Source organism: Apteryx mantelli, chromosome 5 (genome assembly GCF_036417845.1).
Source record: "Apteryx mantelli isolate bAptMan1 chromosome 5, bAptMan1.hap1, whole genome shotgun sequence".
Lineage (NCBI taxonomy): Eukaryota > Metazoa > Chordata > Aves > Apterygiformes > Apterygidae > Apteryx > Apteryx mantelli.
Window position 1 is genome coordinate 50,516,890 of NC_089982.1, and position 21,068 is coordinate 50,537,957.

Genomic DNA, 21,068 nt, shown 5'->3' on the forward strand with positions numbered 1-21,068 from the left:
AAAAAAGATTAAAGCTCCATGGCAACTGCTATCTCAACTCCTGACAACCGTAGTATAAATTACGTCTTGGAAGAACCTAATAGAAAGTTTTATTTAGGTCACCAAGTCAGGCTAGGAAGTGGTAGGCTTACAGTTACCACCCCAACCTTCATTCTGCTCCATGTTCTCAATGAAGCAGAGATTTTGTGGGAGGCAAACTGGATGATGCTATGTAATTATACACCATATGAATAAAAAGTGACTGGCTAGCTACAAATCTGACATTTTAAGGGCTTAAATTTGCATTTTTTTTTTAATTGTTGCATACTTTTTTGGGGAAAAGTAGCATTTATTTGCAACTGTAACCTTCCCAAAAAACACAATGAGGTTCAGCGTGAAGACTGCAGACCAGACTGGTACTATGTGAGGTTAACACAGTAGCTACATTTGCTGGCAGTGGAGGAACAGTGTTAGTTTATTTTTTTTAATGGAGGGGAGGAGCTGGACAGAGGTTGTGCATTGCATTCATTAGCCCACAAGTGCTCCACCATTCCATGCTTGTACAATGTGCCACCAGAAGCTATGGGCTAGTTTCAGGCACATACAGAGATATGGTTTTCGTGTTGCTTGAGGTATTTATAACTACTTAATAGGCTATTAGTCTGAGTGGTGGAAATGAATATAAAAGGACATTAAAAGCCTAGAGTAAAGGGAATCTGTGATAACCAAAAAAAAAAAAAAAAGCAAAAAAAAGAAAAGCTTTGCTATTCACATGGAGATTATCTTGTACTGTTATTTCTTTAGTTCTATTTTCTTGCTCTTTTTCTATTTATTTTTGACCCTGTCCTTTCTGTCTGATACAAGAAACTGAGTACGTGCTTTTCTGACCTTGAAGAATGCCTTTACTTGTTGTCTGTGGAACCCTTTACTGGAGCCATTAAAATAGCCTTTTGTTTTTCTGATGGAGTGTGCCTTCTCCCTTGGATAAGGGTGGTGTGCTAGCTTTACCCTGTGTTGCAAATTCCAGCTCAAATGATTTAAGCATATTTTAAATCTGAATCTTCTTTTTCACAGAAACTTAACCTCTTCTTTCCCACATGTACATCTAATTCTTTTTAAAGAGGGAGGTAAGGTACATATTAATTTCATAGAACTTAGAAATGTTGAATAGTGATAATGGAGACCATACAGAAACAACCCACTGAAGGCTTTTAAAATAGAAGTACGTACTTTTGTTCACTATGATTTTCAATGCTGTAATCTAATGATATTGTACACTGGACTGGCAAATCCAGCTGTGTTATGATTAAACTTTATTTAGTAGTAGAAGGTAAGAATAATTTTGAGGCCTTCCCTTCTTACACCATATTCATAATAAACTGTGAAGGTACTTCTGGATGATAGCTTGTAAAAAACATTGTAATAAAATCGTAGCCAAGAACATCACGATTATCAAATCAGAGCTATTCTAAACTCTGGAGTTCAGAAGAAATATCTGTCTATTCCCAAAACACTGCCTGATCAGGTAAGTTAATGGAGTATTTGTTAATTCTTACATTTTCACATCAATAGGACCTGTTTGTGCAGTTTGTCATGGCTAGTGTACTTAAATGCATTAGCTGATGAAGCTTTACCAAGCCAAAAGTCTTGTCTTCCTGTAAACATGTTATGCACTTCTGAAACCTGTTTGAGGATAATGTGATGCTTCCCTGAAAAGTGACATTTAAGTATTTTTCTTTGGAGAAATCCAGAATGTTTTGTCACACACTTGTGGCTGTTGCCATGGAGACAGAATTGGTTTGAGGGAAGCAGGTCAGACATAAGTCTCTTAGTAAATACTATATATGTATTATATATATTTTTTTGCTAACAACTCTCACTTGTATTTAATGACTTGTCATCTGTACTTGCTGGCATGAGGTACAATGGCAGAGAAGAAAGCACTGCCAGATTTCAAAGGCTTGGCTTTGTGGAGAGCACTTGAGTAGCTCAACTGAAGCTTCAGGAACTGCCAAGTGTAAAAGGCTACTGAAACTTAGGAGACTAAATGAACCAAAAAGAAATTTAAAACTTTTCTTAATTCAAATCCTGCAAGTCCCTCACAGAAGGAACTTCCCTGATTATAAACAAAAAAATTTCTATTCAGCCTCTGAATGAAGGATTAAAAAAAAAAAAAAAGATTTTCAGAATACAGCCTCTAGGTAGAAACTTAGCAAAACAAACTCAATAGGAAAAAAGTTGTTATTAAATTTAGATCATGATCTATTGCTTTGGCAAGCATACAAACATTTGATAAGTTTCTTTTTCAAACCTTATGGCCAAGGTAAAACCACTCGTACAGATATGCAAAATGTGCCCAGACTCTAGTTCCACCTTTTCTTCTCACTAAATTAAGCACAGCTTCTAAGTGGAATTATCTGATAAGGATAAAAATGACAGATATTCTTTAATTCAGTTCTTTATATCTCAAGCTAAGTTCTCCCTCTGGTCAGACAGTACTTTCAAATATCTCTTATTTTCTAACTGATGTAAATACAGCTTGTGCCTTTCCTTACTACCCATTTCTTCAAAGGTGTTAGGCAGACATTATGCTCTTTCAGCAGATGCTTCATCTCCATTCTCTCTTCATTCAACAGCCTGAATAACTGATAAGATTGTGGAGCATTTTTAAATTGTGGCCCAGTAAAATATGGAATCTGTACAGGCAGATTCTGTCTCTGTTCAAAAGCTAACTTTGTATTAAAAGGAGAAAAAAAAAAGCTATGAAGAAGTAATGATGTTGAAACTCCTCATTTTTGCCTTGTACAGGAAAAACAAGCAGTTACACCAGGTACAAGCTCCTGAACTAAAGTCAGCCATGCAAATACTGATTAATGAGATGGCACTAATCTCATTCCTGTAAGATACCGTTCGTGTTCTTAGTGCAAGGTTTTACTGAAGGCTGAAGTGTATCAAAGCACCTAACATGTCTGAGGTAAAAGCATCTAATTCAAGGCTCTGAAACATCACTAACCTGCTGGGTCAGGGTTTTAACACTCAGTGGGAACCAACTGAAGCAATTACTGGTAGTTCTTTTTCTGCCATTCTGCTTTTGAACAACACTGGAAAACATAATATTTAATGGGATATTATGAGTTTTATTTGAACATGGTGCTGATATCAACTCCATTAAAATACAGACTGTATAATAACTGTAGTGTACTTTTCTTTCAGTATATCATTACAAGTAAATATTTAAACCTTAAATAAGAACCACTAGAGATCATGTGTGCTGTTACTTGGAAAGATCATGAAACAGCACAACTATTTAAGCTGACTGGTCTTCCAGCAAACTTTCAATAAATGGTGTGCACAGCTTCTCTTAGTTGTCTCTCATTACTACTGAGCAAGCCTGAAAAATAGTAAGTTTCTTAGTTTAATTACAGACAGTGGATGCCTGTCCTCTTCTGCTAGAATCTCATTAGGTAACTGAGGATGGAGGAACTGGCTGCCTGCCTTTATCAATATGTTTTCCCTAGATCCCCTTATTTTGTTTGGTGCTTGGGCTTCAAGTTTGTACCTTCTTCAGCCCAGAGTCTCACCATGTTGTTTATGTCACTGCAGTTAGGTTTTTCACTCCAGACTGGAATGGTGGTCATGTACTTCAGCTGGGAAAAGAGGGGGCCATTCACATAAAATCTCAGCCCCAAATAATGATAGCACAGGTTAATAAGAGAGTGCTCACCAAGCAAGGAAAATAGGCATTTGTTTTTTTTGGTTCAAAATTTGATCCATAAAGATGATACACAAGAAAGCCTGATTTCTAACAAATCATATAACTCTTTAGTAATGACTGTCCACCTGTCCTGTTCATTTCCACTTTACAAGATCAGAATTGTTTGAAGAGCCAAACTTTTAAGTAGAAATGAATTATTTGTCATTCTAAATCACCAGTTATCTGTTATTTTTCTTACTTAAGATAGCAAAGAGGGCAAGATGACCATCCCCAGTTCTGTTTTATTTAGTGGAAGGGTGCAACTGAGTGGAAGTAAGTAATATTAGAGTCATCTTGTTTGAACAGACACCTCAAAGTTATTTTTGCAAACATGCAAAATCTTTAATCTACCAGCAGAAGCACAAAAATCTATTCACTTATTCTTTGTATTTCATGAAGTTACTTTGTCAGCATTAACCAGCTTTCCAATCGTTTTCCTGGTCTGAGCAAATCATTCAGTATAGAACTGGAACTAATAATTGTACACAGCATACATAAAACAGGAATATATTCAGGAGTTTCTTTTTTCCCAATATGACACTAAAAAAGAATTTGACCAGCATCATCTGTAATTGCCAAGCAGCACATATTTGGCTTATTTTGTAATTAATTTTAACCTAAAAGTTAGAAAAGTATTCATTTTAAGTATCATGCCTGTCAGATAAATACTATCAGTTTGATATTAGTCTTAAGGAATAGTGCTTCAATAACTATTTAATGTAGTATAATAATCAATGACAATAAAAAATCTAGGATTGGAAAAGGATAAGATGAATGTGTCATTAATTTTGCAAAAAAGAAAATCTTGTGCAATGAATAAATAGGAATGCTGTTTTAAGACATGTCAAGTAATTTACTCTGGTCAGTTTTGGAAATCACACTTAAAGGTGGAGGGAGTTCAGATAAGCAACAAGATAGAGGAGAGTAAGATGTGTAGAAGACAATGACTTGTAACAAAAAATAGAATAAAGCCTACAAGCAAGAGGACTGAAGTGAACATTAGTCCTCAGTTGAGTGAAAATTTACTTCTGAGAGGAAAGGGGCAATCTGTGTCCAGGTGAAAAGGACAATAATTAATGCCCCTAAGTTAGAGCACTGAAGGTTTAAGCAAGATGTTAGGGAAAAAAAACAAAACAAAAAACTGTCCAACTATAATGATAGAGAAGCACTTGAATGTATCACTTAGGAAAGTCAAGATTGCCAGTGATGAAGAGGCTGCAAGACAGGCTAGACAAACATGTCAGCAGTGGTTTAATTATAACTGATCCTGTCTTTGGGTAAGGGAAATGGATCTGAGCAGGAGTTCTTGAGCCGGGGGAAGGCATTGACATATCCTTGGAGGACAACAAAAAGCTTTGGGGGTATTTAACCTGATCTTGCTCTCCTTCCTTCTACCTTTTCCCCTGAAAGTTCTCTCTGACAGATCTTTGAACAAGGTAATATTTACTCTCGGCCAGTGGGACAGGAGGTGAACAGAGCCATCAGGTATGTCTCACACACAGGCACACTTTGAGCACCACCAGTGACCAGGTGGGTGGACACATGTTACACACTCCTTGCATTCCCCCAGTGAAAAGCAAGCTGAACTGTGTTGGATGTTATACTACCACAGCAGCACAAAGTCCATGAGGAAGACTGACCTTTCCCTTTCTAGGGAAATGCAGATTCATGTCTAAAGCACGTTTAAAGGACTGACGTAAGGAATGGTGCAGTTCACCAGGGGCATCGAGACTAGGATTAACAACAGGAAGACTCTAAGGCTACTTGGAGATTCACACTACGGTTACAGAATACAACCACCCAAGGACAAGATTCTAGCTGTTGGGGAGAAGTACTACCTATTTGTTGGAGTGAAAATAGGGATGTCTGTACATATGAAGGGCCTACCCTATTACAGTAGAAAGACAGGCCCAATAATAAACTTGAGAATTATTGAAGCAAATGACCTCTTAAAAGGACTTCCAGCTCTGTTTTCTACTTGTTGTATATGTAACTAATTAATAATGTAACAATAATATTCTTCACACTCATAGAAATTTGATAGATTTTCAGGTATTTTAAGCAGCAACCTGGATACTATGCTTTGGTTTCCATACATTCAAGAAACACTGGAAGAAAGTTTCACAGTATTTTATTTGGTAAGTGTCAACTTTTCTTTTGTTGGAAGGGATTAGCAAAATGAGTGTATGAATTTTTAGCAACTAGAGAACATGTTCAGTAAATAATTCTTACAGTGCAGATCATTCCCAAGTAGCTTAATGCAAATATTCGTCTTCCAACTCTCAGTTATTTTTATAAATACCACATCTAGCACTCACTTTTCAACATGAAACTGCATTTAAGCTTACCAAAAATAATTAATACCTACCATTCTAGTTTCTGAGTTCTACAGTGTGATATAGTTGATTTTCTCTTCTTCACTGTAGTTGGGAATCCCCAGACAGTGGCCAGTGTAGGTCAAGGCAGCAGTGTGCAAGAAGAGCATGGATGTACTACTTTGAAGAACATGGAGCTGGCGCAGGGCTTGCAAACTGAATATGCAGAGATGGTGTGCACGGTATGAACATACTATGACCTAGGACTAGATCTCTGACAAGTCAGTTACAAGCTCAAGAGCTTTTCTGCAGATTCACTTCAGTGCTTTTCTTTTTAATTTCATTTATATCTAATTAAAAATATGTATCTTTTTCTTAATTCTTACCGTATTTCTTTAGAAAAGTAATGAAGTGGCATTGGTGTTGGTCAATGAACCTGAAAACCAAATGACTCTCTAGGCATAAGCCTTTTGCTATGTCTCCACATAAGGACTTACATGTGAATAACTTCTCTAGCTGACTGGTCTGTTGACCCGGTCCAGTGCTGACTGAGAAAATTAGGGTATATAATTTCAAATGAACACAGGGCTGACACTATATACAGTAAGTCAGATGGGAAACTGTTCATAGCAAAGCAAATGACAGTGATATTTTTACACAGAAGAGAATAAACAGCAAAAATAACTAATAACCTTTACAAACTTGTGAAGAAAAGTGTTATGGCTACAACACAATGAAACTCCAAAATTCTTACTGCAATTTAAAATGTGATCTTTAGGAAGAAAAAGTATAAAATTTCCATTTAGAAAAATAACCAGTGTAAATTAACTCTAAGCAATCAAGGGATGGACTTAATTATGAATATGATTATTCTTTACCCTAAAACACTTGCCTATTGCAAGATCTTCTTGGTATCAGTTCATAATGGAAACAATGGAGTGAAAACAAGGCAGAAAGAAGACATATTAAAAAAAATGAGACTACTAAGACAAAGCAGCTTTTCAGCATTCTTACTAAAATGTATATCAGTAAGCAGAACAATATTCTGGGAATTGAGAGAAATTGTAATGTTGTAAATTTTGTGTTATCAAAAAATCTACATCATGTCAAATGATGAAACAACTTGTTTCATTATGTGATAGTCTTCCTTTTCATTCAGTAGAATGACAACATTTTTGTTTATTTGTATTCTAGCATCTGCAATGCACCAGATTTCAATAAATATTATTACAAATACATGTGAATATATAAAAGCTATGAGCTGAGAAAGTAATTCTGCTTACCTCATCTGACAGAAATGATGCACACTTCTAAGAAAATACATGTAAATTGTAATTAAACCAAAACATGATAGATTAGAATGTTGTTTCTCACCTTTTCATCTCCTCTGAGAAGTACTGACCAATAGGGTTACGTTTTTCGTTAGCAAATTGTTGTAGTTTTTCTATTTGTTTTACCTTGTTCTCCAGTCTCCTTTTCTTTCCCGTCTTAGTTTCATTACGCCTTTCTCACGGGTTTCGAAGTTCTAAAACAAACAGAATATTGACATTTGCTACCTGAAACAACTTTTTGATTACATTTATTGAAGTAAAATCTCTCAGAAGGAAGGATGCACAACTCACTAACAGGTGCTCACTACAATTTTAAGGTTTCTGGATAACCTACTCCTTCTCATCTTTTGTACATTATAAGCAGGTGGTGAAATAACTACTGTGAATAGCAATGGTGGATTTAAGATAAATTCCTTGCATTTACTCAGAAGTCAAAATAGACTGTCTGCAGCTCCAGACTTTAAGGGGTCCATGAGAAGTAATGAGGATAATTGTCATTATGCTTACCTCTAGTTCAACTAGGACTAGCTTGCTAATGGATAATTTTTAGGGGCTACAGACGAAAAAAGACTGGAAACCACTAGTCTGGAGTGCTTAGGGACAGTGATGCTACTTACTATTTAAGTGAGCATAGTCCTAACTCCTCCTTCTCACTTCCTCTCAGGCAGCTAGGGTCATTAATTCTTGCAACTGAAGAAACATAATAACTGTACATGAGCCTGGCCCTTGCCTATTTGATCTCTCTGCTTCAGGACAAGGACACTCTGACTTTAAGGAAGGTTATAATGAAGTGTTTTTTTTCATTTTAATAAAATTTTATTTATTTGAATTTATATTTCAATGCCTTGGACAACAGTTGTTTCAGCTGCAGCTCTGAAGCACTAATGAAGTTAAAGTCACCTGTGGCTCCCTTGCTCCTTCTCCTTTTGGGTGGAGTCTCCTTGTACAGCTCTCCAGTGGCCTTTGATAGAAGATGGCCTGCCAGAATAAATAGGTTGCACGGGAGTCTTGTCTTTGTGTTCTGGCCTCAGCCGACTCTTTAAAAACCCAGTCTCCAAATTCCAAATGACCAACTGGTCCCTGATAAAACAACAGGATTCTTTGATATCACATGAACCATGTTCTGGGAACAGCACCAAGAGATCTTATTCAAACATTTCTCACAGACCTCACAAACACTAGGGAAAACCAATTCAGTCCAACAGGCACAGGGAAGAATGAATTGCATCTTTCTGCTCCAGTGAGGTTTTTATTACTGTTAGAGGATTTTATCTCTAGAAAATGACTTTTTTTGTTTGTTTTGCCTTCTTCTATCTGTGGAAAAGGCAGCCTGAGCTCACAATTTGGGTCTCACAGTAGCTTTAAAACTAACAAGTACAGTTGACCTTAACTGGACTTAAAGTTTCCACTCAGATGCACAATATACTGTAAAAAATTGTTTATTTTCAGCTTTTAGCTTTATTTAGAGACACTTACATGCTTACCTGACAGATTTTAAGAGAATGCCCTTTATGCTAATGACTAGCATGACAAAAAAAATCAAGAGGGTTGACTGAACAATCATTATATTTAAAAGTATTTAGTAGTTAGATCTGCAGAGAATGAACATATGATTTGTTCCATATGTAAAACTTCTTGGATGATGCAGTCAGTGCCAGAGACAAACTCCTACCTATTCTCAGAGGCCAAGCAGTAGTCTTCCCTCAGGAATCCTGTACTCCTTACTTTGGGAAGGAATGAGGTAAAGACCTGTCTGTTTCTTCACATACTTCTTTTTCAAAAGGTCATAAATTAACAGAGTCTAGTAAAAATATAAAAGAAACCATGTTGCCTGCTTTGTATAATGAATTATCTAATTAAATGTCTTGTTTAATTATGTTTTATGAAAATGAAAAAAAAATCATCCATAAGCACACCCCCCCACAATCTTACTTTCTGAATAAATTGGCAATTAGTACCTGAAAAAGGGGTCTTGGAGAATCCGTAAAAAAGAGGCCAACCCTTTGTCTGTAAGGACAAAGAGTTTCATCTCTCTCACCAGCACAATGTCAGTGCTTTCTACAAGTCCCTTTTCCTTTCTAACAAACAGCATTGCTTTGCATTTTGATTTTACTACGTTCCACACGGTAAGGACTCCAGCACTAAGATTCCTGCACGCAATGCACCTCCAAAACAAAAAAGAACAATCTATGACTAGTAATCATCAGGACTACAGAGCTGTCCCCATTTTGTTTTGAAGTTTAAAGCAGCCTGATATATGAGTCTTATGAACACTCCTAACAGTGATCTCTAATTCCCTAGCATAGATATCTATACATTCAGTTGCAACATAGAGCTGAAATCCTGGCTTTGCTGAAGTCAGTGGGAACCAGAAGCTCATTTTGGAGTTCTGAGCTTTCAACTTTTTTTAAAACTTTTTTTTTTTTTTTTGGACATGACTTGGCTGAGACAGGTTCTTAAAAGGTCTGCCATGTGAAGGTGTTGTGAGGATGAGTTTTTTTGGTAATGCTTTATGTCGAACTTGCTTTAACCAAGTGGTGCCAACAATAATAATCACTGAGTACATTTAAAATAGTTGTAAATCCTGCCATTTGCAGTGTATACACTACATCAGAAACTGGCAAGGCCATTCAGAAACAAATTATGGAAAGTAGTACATTTTGTTTAATTTTTTTTTTTTTGGCAGAATCACCTTTTAAAGGCTTCAGTCATGTTTTCAAATGCAGCATTGTGCCTGTCATGATGTCTGCTAGCTCCCCTAATCTAAAACACAGAGAATGTTTAAACACTGAAGATCTGTCTTTTTCGAACTTGCCTGAGATAATTCTTCATAGTCACAGTGTCTTGAGTTCCATCTATTTCTTTTCACTTGTTTGCAGTAACAGTCAAAGATTGGTCATCGACCTTTGAAGCCAAGTGCTGCACTTGAAGGTAGTTGTCTCCAAAACAAAAGGCTAAACAATAATGTTCAGGGCAAACACCTACATATTTAAGGTTAAATTGAAAAAAATAAAGTATTTGTAGTGTAGAAACAGAATATTCCATATGTGGACATGTGCCTGTGGTTGTTCTACTGGGACTATCTTGTGAAGTTGCTTACAAGGTCTACGTGAATTCTGTTGTCCACCTTTTGGGGAGACAGGCCAGGTAGATACAGGCCTGTTCTGGTTATCTGTTCACTTTCTAGGTGAAATACAAGCTGCTGATTGCTATGTATGAAGTCTAATGTGATCTGGCTTACAGAGAGCTTGGAAATTAGCAAAATTTTCTCTCTCTACCTGCCTTAACCTAAAAACTGTGTTCAGAAGGAATGTTTCAGATATCTTTTCCTAAGCCAAACTGCACAGGATTTCAGGACATGGGACATTTTTTACAATAAGCCATTATTTGACTTTAATCCCATCAAATATATATTTGAATCTCATTCTAACATTATTTACAATAAGATATAAAACCTATACTTAATTTTATTTCTTTGGTAATAACTCATTTTACTGATAAAGTATTGGGATAACAATAAAAGCTTGAATTAAGCATTGAAATTCAGATCTCCATTTTCCAGAATTTGGGTATATTTAGGATTAGACAGTATGTTTCAGTGATAAGGGGCAATCATAGCCCTTGCAACTTAATTTAAATTTTCCTGAAGTGGCAGAGAATTCCTAAGACATTTGATTCACATCTCTTTTGTAGTCTGACAAGAATAAATATACTTGTTCATAACTTAAGCCTGTCATCTCCTTTGTCACATGATTGATTTCAGAGCACCCAGGTCATTTAATATTACTGAAAGACACTAGCACAGACTGTGCAATAGCTAAGGAATAAGGAATGACAATATTCATAGTCTGAGATTTCCATCTGCACGATCCCTTCAGAAATTAATCAATCTATAAAAACCATTCTCCTTTATTTAACAAATGGCTGCAGAAATGAAACTGCTCATCTCCAAGAGGAACCAACAGTAACTTGACCACATGCTTATAACCTTCAGATTCCAGAGTATTATCTCAGTGGTATTAGTGTTTGGAATAGGGCTGAACGCCACAAGACCAGAGCCCAGATGATAAATGAAGTAAGTGCAAATAAAGTCTTGCAGCAACCCTTACGAGTGTGAAAGCAGGCAAAGGTGCTAACACTGAAGAGTTCTATTTGCACAATACCCTGCTGCCTCATGAAAGGGCACCTGTAACAAACAACAGAGCTGTACATAGCAAGTACACTAAGTACACCAGTGCGAGAGGTATATGATAACACCAGGTCTATCCTGTAAGAATCAACAAGATAAATAAGTTACAGAATAAAACCCCAAAGTTCTGATGCATCCTGATTTGGACTTTTAATACTAACTATGACATGCTTCGGAGAGGGAGGGTAGAAAGGGCAATCTTGCTGCTCTGGTGGTGACAGTTTAGGAATGAAAAACTATCAGATTGCCAAATATGCTATATAACTGCTCATTTTAATGCTATAAAAGATTGTTATGTACAGTAGTTGGGATTTTTATTGTGGTTTGATTTTGCTTTTGTTGAGGTATTTTGCCCCGTCTCTGCATGCGCTGAATCTAGATGCAGTATATGTTATGATTTGCTGTACTCCCAATGTCATTACCATCTGCAAATCTAGCTTTTAAACCCTTCAGACATACTAGTGATAAAATATGGAACTGAATAAGGACCTCAAAATGCACCTTGGGTTATTCTCTTTATAATCTCTTTTATCTATGGCCCATTGCTTCTCTTATAGTTTACATTCTCTTACATCACTTTTCTTCCTAACACTTTGTTTTACCTCCGTGTGACTGGATTTGTCTTTGCAAACTATTTCTATCTTTAATGCAGAATACTTGCAGTGCTATTTGAAAACCAAATTAATGTAAGTGGTAGACACTGGACTTCTAAGCCTCATCATCCTAATCCTGTCAAACATACTGCATAAATAAATATGACTGTCCTTTCCTATAGTTGCATGTTAGAAAAGTGGACTAATCATACTTAGAAAAGTTTTTTTTTTTTTCAGTGACTATAATATTTACACAGCGCAAAGCTGAATAATGAACTCCCAGCTGATGTTGGGAGTAGAACGCCAACTGAGAGAACACCTGGTGTTGCATTAGCACAAACCTTGTTCTCAGATTTTTCAGTCTGACAATCACTCTCAACAAACGTTGTGTAAAGTTGCATGCTAGACTGGCATATCAAACTGAAAAAGAAAACCTTTCAACTTATTTTTGGAAGAAGTACTTGCAACAGCAGTTTGGTAGTGGAAGATATAGCAGATTGTTGAGGGGGTGATATGGGGAGACAATGGAATTCACACCTACAAAATGTACCCTTAAGTTTATTCCCTTATATCATTTGGATTATTTAATGACAATATAGCAAATAGAGAGCAACAGAGTAAATATGAAGAAATTACGAACAGATCTGACTGAAACCAAAATACAGTGATGGAAGGCTGATATTCAGTTGAATTCTGATGAGAGATTTTAATCACAAGGTCTCAGTGGGGGAAAATACTTTCTACTAACCTATAAGCACACAGAATATAATCTTTCATTGAACTCCTTGATACAAATATGAAGCAATCCTTGTGCACAGGAATATCTGCTGAAGAAATGACTATTTCATGCAGCAATTGGCATGAGTCAGTCAGGTCAAAAACCTGAAATAATAAAAAATAGTATAGGTTCAAGCACAGAGGTGAGCATATTTCCTGAGTCTGCCATATATTCCTTTCCCTTCCCTGCTCCAGAATAAAATATGAAGCACTAAAGTTCTCAGGGGAAAGGAAGTCAAATGTGAAAATGGGGAATAGGAAAGCATCAGTGCCCACAAAAAGCAGGAGAGAAAAATAAACCCAAACAAGGGAGAGAACTGAAAAAAAAGACTGAAATGACAGTAGAAATGAAATGCAGGTTCAAAGGAAAAAAAAACTGTCAAAAATAATTAGAAGGAGAGGGAAAAGGAATCCAAAAAATCTAAAAGGAGAAGTGAAGGATCATTTTATAGCTAGTTAACTGCATCTGAAGGAAATTATAATATAATCTATCTCTTCTAAAAAGTTGTAAGATTTTTCTCTCCTTCTATTTTCTTTCATTAAGAAAACCCTAAAATGCACATTCAAGGTGTCATACAGCGCTGTTATTTATTCAGCAGTCACTGCTGAGGAGGTACCATTGTAAATTGCATAATTTAAGCTTTGTTTAGTTTTTCAAAACTAAGAGTTTCCTGCTAATCTTTTAAAAATTTTTTTACATTTCACTTTCTATCTTTCTAGATTTGACAGATTAATTCCCATTGAAATGTTGAAAAATGCCCACAGGGAAAAAATCATGATAAGTTATCCCATTATTTAACTAAATTGACAACTAAAATAAATACAGAAATAAGTCCTTCTCTCTGAAATGTTGAAATATGGTTAATGAGCCCATTCATAAGTTAAATAGGATCCAGATAGAATAAAACATTAAAAAGGCTATTATAACCTCCATGCTTCAGGATATAAGGCAATTTCTAACTGAGAAAGTCATACAGCAAAGTCTACTAGACAGCAGCTTGATATAAACTTTCTTGTTCCTTCCTCTGAAGGACATAATAAGTTTCTGTCAAGGAAGAGAACCCTGAGCTGAAACTTAAGTTATTTGATGTGGTCATTACTATTTTTGCATGACAAGATTCTGAAATTGAAAAAATCTCATGGGAGGTTTAATAGGCTGTTTACCCACAATCAGTGATGTAGCAGAAAACACATATGACTATTATCTAAGCAAGTTCCAATGTCTCTCCTTCAGTTTCCTGTAATTTTTATGACCAATACATTACTGGTTTTGTAGATGACAAAGGATGCCACAGCACTGAAAATTACAAATGATTTCAGCAAATAACAAGTGGCTTAGAGGTGATAACGAATAGTTTTGTATATGATTTCTCAGCTGTAATTAACTGTGTGAACTTTCCTACCTTTTTAGTACAAAAAAGCCAACTCTACTTAGTGCTAAGGACAGTTTATGTACATGTGGTCAGCTACAACTCAGAAATGGTAAAAGAAGCTGTTCCTTACTACCTCTCAGCTATTAATTGCCACCTCTCAAAGTGTACTTATTTCTCTGTGGATGACTATTACTCTAAGCACAGAAGGAAACATATCAGAGGAAGCTCCTTTGTCCAGAAGGACCAGCTCTCCTCTCATCCTCTAAGTCAAAGGAACTTTTTTTTTCCTAAAAGCTGCTGAAATATAAATTGTTTTTATAATTTAATGAACACAAAGAAAACCAAGAACAAGAAAACCCCTCTCACCTTGACCAATTGGCTACCATCAAAAAAAAAAAAAAAAACCCAAGGACTTCCCCTTTCATTCCAGATGTCAGTACTGGCACATCCAAGTAATGAACAGCTATATAGATCACTGTCCCTAATGAAAGATCCCAGATTTTAAAAGAACCATGCTCAGTCACTGCCACCAATCTCTACTCCTGACACACAACAATACAGTTAATGTTCTTCCCAACTCCGTGGAGTGTGGAGGTTGCTTTGACAACACTTAAATCCCAGAATTTCCAAGTACCATCCTGAGATGCGGTCAGAACTGTGAAATGCTTATGGGTTTCTGCAACTGCTGTGAGTTTTTCCATGTGACCAAGGAGTTAATGAATTTAGAAAACCAACATGATTTCATTAAGAATCTATAATTAGACATGCACAACACCTTTTTTTTAACAACAAGCTTATAGTCTATTTCCCATACAGCTAGTCTGAATTATATTATTGCTGCTGTCTGATTGTTCTCTCAGAGTTTTATCAAGGAAGTAAATCCAGAGGTTACCAAACTGTAGTTGCATTTGGGCACAGAACTAGAATTAACTCATCATTAAAACTGAGAAATCAATTGCTCAGAACTGAGAGGATTCAGAGTTCAGGCCAAAAAGTCTTTCCATTTGGTACCATTTCCAAAATATTGTCTTTTCTACATATTAATTAGTATTATATATTCATCAATTAATGCTCTATGTAAGATAGTGTCAAATAGGTAAACTGAACGAATGATTCATCCTGCCACATATTCTGCAAACTACAGACCCACACTTAATATCATCAAATTCTGCCATGCCTCAGGTTGTAACTTAATCATAAAATCACAGCAGAATTCCATTACTCCAGCGTGAACTTGCCATTCATGTGGAAGAAGGGAGTCCTTGGTTACAATTCCTGGTTCAAGGCTGTATTTCATCCAAAGGCTCTACTGCACATTAAATAAATGTGGCCTTTGGAGCAGAACTGGAACATATGTTTTTTCGTTCCTAACCCAACACGAGAGGCCTGATGGCTAGTGTCTCTGTCACAGCGAATCTTTAATTATGTCATGAAAACTGGAATGATTCAAAAGCAGAGCCAGAGCCCTTTCACCCGCAACAGCCTGCTTCCTTGTAGTTAGATGGCTTTCTCGCTGGAGGGAGAAGATGTGGGTTTAAACCTCTTCTTACATAAGAAGAAATGAATCAATGTCTCCCACCATCAGACTTGAGTGGTCTACTTGCCACCTTAAGGAAGGGATGTGTCCAATCATATATACGTGTGTCCAATCATATATACATAAATGTATGTTCAGTCATATATACATACATATATATATACACACACGTATATATTTTAAACAGAAGTGCTAGGGTAGCCACTGTATTAGCATAATTTTTTACTGATCCCACAAGAGTGCCTATTAGGTTTGCTTTCTGGATTAGCAGACCAAATAGGTAGCAAAACATTTGTTTTGCAGATATCAAGAAATGTGATATCAGTATTAAGTTGCTCAACTCTGTCATGGTGAGCTGTTTCTGGGCATTACTGGGAGAAACTTAAATGCCAAAAATGTTAGTCATCAGGTGAGCGGGGGAAGTAGGGCAGAGGTGAAGATCATAATATTAGGCAGCTGAAGTCACCTAAGTTCTGCTTTCAATGTCTATGTCACTTTGTGGGACACAAGGGACCAAGTTCTAAACCTGATTCTGCTTCCAGTTGTAATGGAATATATCTTTGGTTAGCAGGCAGGGTTACACCAGTACAACTGATACGAGTACAATTAATTACTAATCCTGACCAATTATTGTCCTGACATAAAGGAAAACCCATTAGCTCTAGTTTATATAGTTATTTCTGGATATAACTTGTCTGTTTTAGAGGTTCCCATTTTCAACTTTCATTTTATTTCTTCACCTCACATACTAAAGAGAGTCTATCAATGAATTCAATATGTGATGTCTTAGTGGAGTTAATAACGTGTTTGCAAACTTACAGGAAACTACTATACCTAAAAAGTCATTAGCTCACCAGTCATGATAATAGGAGATATATGGATGAATCCTTCATATTAACTGATAAATAAATCAGCTGCATCAACATTCTCAAAAAAAATTAGAAAGAAAATGCTTATTCTGGGACTTGTCAGGCTCCTAACCTGTTCACCATAACACTGAGAATTAGTTTTAATACATTTTTAGAGGCCTAGGGTTTTTATATGTAATAATGAAAATATAGCTTGATATTATTAAAAAGCGGCTTGAACTTTAAAAAGCTTCTATTATTTAAGAAACTATTGCAGTTGAGCTGGATAAAAAAATGGTTGAGTGAAAAAAATCAGAATTTCTATGCTGGAACAAATCCTATTATACAAATCCTATATATATATTAAAAGAACATTATATATTCTTTTAAAATCAACTAGTTGGGATGATATGTCAAAATACTGGCATTTTTTAGGAAAAAATGAAGATATATAACTTTGGAAACACTTAAACATTTTGTTTCAACATTCTCAGTCAAAACAAACCCTTCAGACATTTGATATATTTTTCTGTTTTGAATTAAATAAAATACATAATTTGCATGAATTACATTTTCTATCCTTTCCCAGACAATTTATTTATTGATAAACAAAATGGCAGTTTAATACATAGCAGAAATACCCTCCAGCCTGTTTGTAGTCTGGAATTTTGAAAGATTTCCTTTCAGAGACAGGGATAAGCTATTCACCCTTGCTTCTACCTGTCCTCATTTTCTCTCATTTCTTAGTTTATTCTCAGAGTTTTTTCTCTGTTACATAATTGTGTTTTCCTCATTTATGTTATAAAGAAGTGTATACATGAGAAACAAAGAATCATGACATGTAAATCACAAGGGTTTGCTTTGTTTGCTTTACACTGAAATAACAGTTCCCACAAGAGCGGTCGTAACTCCTCCGTTGTAACAGCCTCAGCAGTTACATAAGGAGCTGCAAATCCAGGGGAAACACAGCCATGCAATTATTTGTGTGGGTCTTCAGAGTTTTGCAGCCTGTTACATCCCACTTTTGAGTCCTGGAGGGGTTTAGATATAATATTCATGATCCATCTCATTTTTATGATTGAGGAAGATGAGCAAGCTAGGTTTTTTTTGTTTTCTTTTGAGTCTCTCAAAGTTTTTTCCTCAAGACACAGTCCTTGATGAGCACACTCCATTAAAGATCAGCAGACAGATAGTAGAAATGAACTGCTAGCAGCGTTTTTAACCATTCTTTTAAAATCAACACTTAACTGTTGAAGGTGACAGCATTAAATAGCAACTAGGGGCAACCATTAAATAGTGGGATGCCTAATTTTTATATTTTCTTTTCCCAAGCAACAAATAAACATAATTTTCTGGAATTCAGTGTTGCAAAAATACAAAAGTTTTGGCTCAAATTCTCACAGCAGAAGAGGATCTCTTTCATACACAGGAGGAAGAAAAACACAGGGGGTGAGGGAAATGTCTTATCTAGAGCCTTTATGCTGTATTGTTATAAGTGAACACTGTGGAGAAACACAAGGCATTTGACTTTCATTAGAGTGTTTCTAAGCCTCAGACTGCTGCTAAGGATCATCATCCTCCAGGTTTTCTTCAGGCAAAACTCAAGTGTTATCCAGTCAGGCTACTGAGAAAAGAACAAGGAATGCGAGTTGTTTCATAGGTTTTCCTCCTACCTGACAGGAGGTCACAGGGAAGCCCACAAGGCACACGAAGGCAGGATGCTGAAGGCAGAAGAAGAGGGATGGATGATTCTCAGCACCAGGAGAGAAGAACTGGCAGGTTGGGCTATTTTCTTATGGTCACCTAATTAAAAAATACAAATATATGCTTTTATATTATAATTTAAACTACTGATTATGACAAGCAATGGAAATGTCAGCATCTTCTTTACCATGCTGTAATATCTGTTAACAATTGCATTGCTGAGAATGAATCTTTTATTATATTCATTTTTATATAATATTTATTATAATTTTTAAATAATTTTCATTTCCTTATTTTCCATAGCTAAACAAAGCTAGTAGCTCACTGCTTCTTTTATAATTAACTGTAATTATCTTCCCCAGTGCTCCAACATGTGGATGTACACAAATGTATTCAGCAACACAAGAACTGAATCTTAGCCGTTCAGAAATAGCATTGGTGTCTCAGAGTTACTACAGAAACTTTCGTATCAAGCCATAGATCACATATTTTATAATTTAAAGATTTAATAACAATATTTCAAAACAGATGATTTAAAATCTAACTGGAAAAAAGAAAATGTGCCAAATTCAGATACAATAAACATGATAATTAAACCCCAATTATTTAAACAACAAGACTCATAGTACCTAGTGCCATGGGCTTACTTGCAGCTACAATTTAATGCAGATGACTTATAAGCTGGGAAGCCAACTGATGAGGGTCCTTCAGTAAAACTTTCTTGGACAATCTGAGGGCCTCACTTAATAGATTCAAGTCAGCTATTGCCCTGTGGAACGTAAAAAAACCAACCAACCCAACAAAAAACCAAATACATTACAAACAGGCTACTTCATTAAATACAGTATAGCTTTTCATAGAAAAAAAAATCCTCAGTGACAGATTCAGGCATTTCTCTTGTATCAATAAAAATTAAGCTTTTTAAAATATGAACCATGTTCTATCATGAACAATTGGCATCCCCCTTTTTGTGCCTCAGGGTAGCCACCCCTATTAAAACTGAAGAGAGGAAGAATAATTAGTTTCACTATTGAACTAAGCACCCAAAAGATACCAAGATTATTTACCAAACAATAAATATGTACAAATAGCTTTATAAAAGCCATAACCAAGCTCTGTAAGCAAATCTGAGAACATTTACCTTAGGAGAATGTCCTAACGGAATCTAATATTAGAAATCATAATGCCCAGTAACTAAGAGACAGGTCAGACAGTGGCATCTACCAGAATCACAAGAATGACTACTCTTGGAGTTAAGTACTTTTCGAGATGAGCACAGACATCAAAACACAGTTTTTAAATCAGAATATTTATTTCAGGGGAGCTACTTACAATGAAGTACTACTCCAGTAAGAGTAACAGAGTATGGTCTCTACTATGAATTAATAAATGCAAAGGCCACTCATAATATTATCTGTAGCGATGAGAACAAAAAAGTTACTTGAGGCAGTCAAAAACATTTTCCTGTTGGAAACTTCAACTTTTTGATATAAAAAAGAAAACATAAAAAGGAATAAAACATAAAACCCTTGGATGAAAATCCAAACTTTTGTCTCCGAAATGCCACTGCAGTCCTTCACAAAGGTTTTGGAGGGGGTTTTGGAGGCTTCACGTTCCATTTTTCTTAAAGAGCAGAAGCCATTGATTATGTTGCATCTTGGGGTGCCCATGATTGGTGTGACAGAGATCTTGATCCGAGAAGGCTAGCCAGTGAATCAGCATTAGAACTACCACAAGGAGAAGTGACACAGTATTAAAGCACTAAGCCCTTGGGGATTTTGTACTCCTCACCAGTAACTTAGCAAATATTACTTTTGAAGCTTCCTTGACAGAGGAAGGACTGGCATAATACGGTATAATTTTTACCACTGCTTGCTCAAAGACTCCTTCTTCTCAAAAATAACAAATATGAGTAATCAATGATCAATTTAGTGGTCTATGGACATCTGTCTGGCCATTCCTGCAAGAGAAGACCTATGGACTAATAGATTTTGACCAAAATATCCCTTTTTCCATTGTTATGAAGGACCTCCTGATCATTTCTGCTGAGAGGACTAGGTGGCAACATCAACAATTTGTAAAAAGTTTTGGGATGAAAGATAATAAATATAAAAGCACATTAAAGCCAAACATTTCACAAGTAAGATTTAAAAAACCAAGCTTTTGAAATAATTTTTGCTTCCAGATTTTCACACTGTGAAGTTGTTAGTCAGAGAATGTTGACTGCAGTGTGCTATCATAATGAAAAGAATGGATCGTACTAACATGCCGCACTCTCAGATGCAGGAACTATATGGGTTGCTGCAAAAATGCAAGAGGACAGTGAGGGCTCGGGACTCAATGATCTCCTAGGTCAGTTACTACTGCTCTTAATGGGTAATTCAAGGAACTCGCCCTCCAGCTCTGGCAGCTGCTTTTAAATCCTCTTCTACAGTTATAACTGACAATGCCCAGGATTTATGCAATAGAAATTCATAGTTAAACACATTCTGTTATTAATGTGGGGATATTCTTAGACTGGATCAGATATTATGAAGTTCCAAGAAGTGAACTCAGATTGAAAACATGACTCTTCCTTCAAAAAACAGTCCAGGGGCTGAAAAAATAGTCAGTTTATGATAACCCTCAAAGATTATGAGAAGCTCTATTCCCCAGATAGAAATCTGCA